This window comes from Erythrolamprus reginae, chromosome 9, assembly GCF_031021105.1.
Source record: "Erythrolamprus reginae isolate rEryReg1 chromosome 9, rEryReg1.hap1, whole genome shotgun sequence".
In the NCBI taxonomy this organism is placed as follows: domain Eukaryota; kingdom Metazoa; phylum Chordata; class Lepidosauria; order Squamata; family Dipsadidae; genus Erythrolamprus; species Erythrolamprus reginae.
In genome coordinates, this window is record NC_091958.1 from 55702439 (window position 1) to 55706276 (window position 3838).

Sequence of the window (3838 nt, forward strand, 5' to 3'; positions counted from 1 at the left end):
TCCTGATGTAAGGAATGCCATGTTTCTCTATCTTGACGTTTGTTTTGCACAACTCAGAATTTGTGGCTGCCTTTCATCTTTAGGCAGATGGCAAAACTTTTACTTCCCCTCTGTAAATGGTTGCCTGGATGTTGACCAGAGTTTGATAACCCTTTGATAAATTTTTTATTGGCAGATACAGTAATGCGACACTTATTGCTGCCTGCAAAATTATATTAAAATGCTCCCTCTATGTCCCCCTCCAGAGAAGGTGCAAACTACTGCTAGATCCAGGCAGTGTTCCCTCTAATTTTTTTGGGGGGTGGGCGGAAAAGTATAGTGTCTGAGCGGCAGTCCCTTCGGGACTGGGCGGCACAGAAATAATAAATAAATAAATAAATAAACCCACCCTGTTTTGCCTCAGAGAATTTCAAAATAAAATACTGTACTGTGTGTCTATAACAGTGAGCTCATAATAGGGCAACTCTATCAATATCAAAATGCCACTTAAATAGTTGAGCTAGTTTCAAACTAGATTTTGATTTTCTTTCTCTCTTCCTTACTCCCATTCTTTTTCTTTCTCTTTTCCTTCCTCTTTTCCTTCCTCTCTTTTTTCTATCTGTTTCTCTCTCTTCCTCTCTCTCTCCTTCCCTCTCACTCTTTCCCTCTCGGCTTCTGGGCAGGTTTGAAAAACTCTGAGTTGATGATGATTTTTAAGTGAGCGATTGCTCACTGCTCAGCTTAGAGGGAACTATGGATCCAGGCAACCTTAAGAAGGTGTGGGTTTTTATCTCCCAGAATTCCCTTGCTACTGTGAAGTCCACTCATCATAAAGTATGCTGGCTGGGGATTGCTGGGAATTGGAGTCCTTTTAAAATCTGCCAAGTTAGAAAAAAAGAACCACTGTACTAGATCAGGGGTCTCCAACCTGGCAACTTTATGGAGTATACTGGCTGAGGGATTCTGGGAACCGAAGTCTACAAGTCTTATAAGTTGTCAAGTTTGGAAGCCCCCATACTAGATAAAGCTTTTCAAGTTCTACTACTAATAATAAATTGAACGTATATACCCCCAAAGACTTTGATCACAGACAAAGATCCAACCTGAAACCAGAAGATGCTTTATTGGAAAGGTTACCAAAAAGTCACCATGGTTGCAGCTTCAAATTTACAGCAATAAATTAACATGGGGGAGAAAGAGGGTGTTCAAATGAAAATAGATTGGACACACACACGGACGGACGGACGGACATCATAGGCCTCATGGGACAGGAACCCACATTACTTGATAGGTCAATAATTTATTTCATAATAAAAAAGCAACACAAAAATAAATACCAAAACAAAATTAAGTTTGCAGAAACCACAGAGTAGAACGGTCTCGTGATTAAAGCTTTTGGATCCGGGCTGCAAAAATTCAGAAGAGGGAAAAGAAAAAGATAAATAAAACTCTTTTCTGCCATCTGAGGGGTTTTTTTGCAGCCCAGATCCGCAGCCATCTATGTGATTTTTTTTTTTAAAGTATAATTTTATGATGCAAAGAGACAAATACTAGGATCAGTCAACACCAACAAAAACATGCCAAATTTCCAAAGCATGTAGGAACGCAAAAAAAAAAAGGAGGGGGGAGATAGAGGAAAGAAAATCATCTTACAAAAAACCCTTTTCATTTAAAAAATTAAATTCTTCTGATTTTTATATAGGTGAATGCTTTGGTTTTTACGTACATCATTAAGATGCAATCCCTTATTTGATTGACAGAGGTGCTGGCTGCCCAATTCCAAACCAACTCTGGACAGCTTGCAACTTAAAACAAAAATACAATCAGAATAAAAACAGGAAGGAATTCTCTCCTGTCAGGGAAAGTCAATCGCTTGTCTGCTGTGCATTTTTGGTATCCAAACACATCCTTCCAGGCTAATCTGTAAGCCGAGTTAATCAGCTTTCAATTATCCAAGGATGATCACGTGCCTTGCAAGGCAGGAGGCTGAACCAACCCACGAGAAGTGCCAAGTATTGTTTGCATCTAATAGGCTAGTCCTCAGAGAGGGGCGGCATACAAATCTAATAAATTATTATTATTATTATTATTAATTATTATATCACACCAGGAAGCTTTCCTTTATCCTCAGCACATTAGCCTCGTTTAAATCAGTGTTTCTTTTCAAATTCAGCCGCTTTAAGGTGGGTGGAATCCAACTTTTTTTATATATACTGTAATGGGTTTTTAACTGTTTTTTAGTATTGGATTTTGTTGTATTGTTAATTTACTGTTGTTGTTAGCCGCCCCGAGTCTGCGGAGAGGGGCGGCATACAAATCCAATAAATAATAATAAAATAATAATAATAAAAACTCCCAGAATTCCCCAGCACAGAATGGCTGAACTGGGGGATTCTGGGAGTGGAAGCCCCCCCCCCAGCCCCATCTTAAAGCCGCCAACTTTGAAAAATGCTAATTTGAAGCCACAGTACACTGGTCTTCCTGGTAGATAGCGGGATGCAAGCCCCCCCCGCCAAATAAATCTTCCCAGGGATTTAAGAAGCAGGAAAAGAAGAAATGGCTGCTGAACGAAAATGGCATTTAAAAAAAAAAATTAAAAATGTGCATTTATAACAGGTGGCAGTGGTTTTGCACCCAACGCGGGTCTGTGTCTCTTCCCAAAACTTGTGTTTGTGAGAAGAGTTCCTAGAAAAAAAGGAGGCGGGTGAAAGAAAAAGGGATCAGCTCTCTGGAAGGAGAATTATGGAGAGAAAAAGACTTTCAGGCTCGGAGCGTCCATCAACACATGGATCTCCAACCTCGGACAGTTTATGATTTGTGGACTTTAAGTCCCAGAGGTCCACAGGTTTTAAAGTGGCCCCTGCAGAAAAAGCAAGCACCAATTCTTAGGTCCCTCCTGTCCTCTGTATTTTTTTTTTATTTTGAAACCTGGTATATATATATATATATAGATAGATTTAAATAAGATAACCAACAATATTACACGTATCTCTTACAAAAAGAACCTGTATGGTAAAATGTATATAATTATTTTATATATATATATATATATATATATTTATATGTATATATATAGTCATATATATATATACACGCAAGCTCACACACACATATATCTGTATCTATATGCATATGTCTCTCAAATATTTCCAAGAGGCCCTTAAAATTGATATCCAATATGGATTACCTACCGTGACTATGGTGTCAACAGCTTTTAATTCTGATTTAAGCCTTTGGACGCCCGATTGCAAGGGAAGTGGACAGCAACCCAAGGGGCCAGGGGGAAGAGATCCTTGTGCCCCATAGAAGCGAATCTCCGTCGCCCCCAAAATCAGCAAAGATGGCAACATTTGGGGGTCAAGAGGACTCCTTTCCTTTAGAGGTGGCTTCCCCTACCAGAGGCCTAGTCTCGTACTGTGCCAATGGGCTTATCGTCTGGTCAGCCATTGGCTTCCCCTTCAACATGCCACCCCCATGTGAAAGGGGGGGGGGGTGAGGGGCTCGCAGCTGCTAGGAAGAAAGTTGCACAGAAGTTGGTCAATGGGAGGTGTGAGCGGGCGTAACCACGACAGAAAAGCAAACAAACTGATGCAACTTTCTAGGGATCATCCCACCTTTAGCTTTGACCAACTCAAGGCCACCACAATTGACACTCTGGTTGGAGGTCCCTTGGATACAACTCAAGAATTCCAGTGGGCCTACAGCTGCCAGAGCACCTCCCATCAAATTATTTCTAGGTCCATTATTGCTTGTCCATCTCCTTAAACCTATGGGCCTAGGGCAGGGGTAGGCAAGCGTTGGCTCTTCTATGACGTGTGGACTTCAACTCCCAGAATTCCTGAGCAAGCAGGAATTCTGG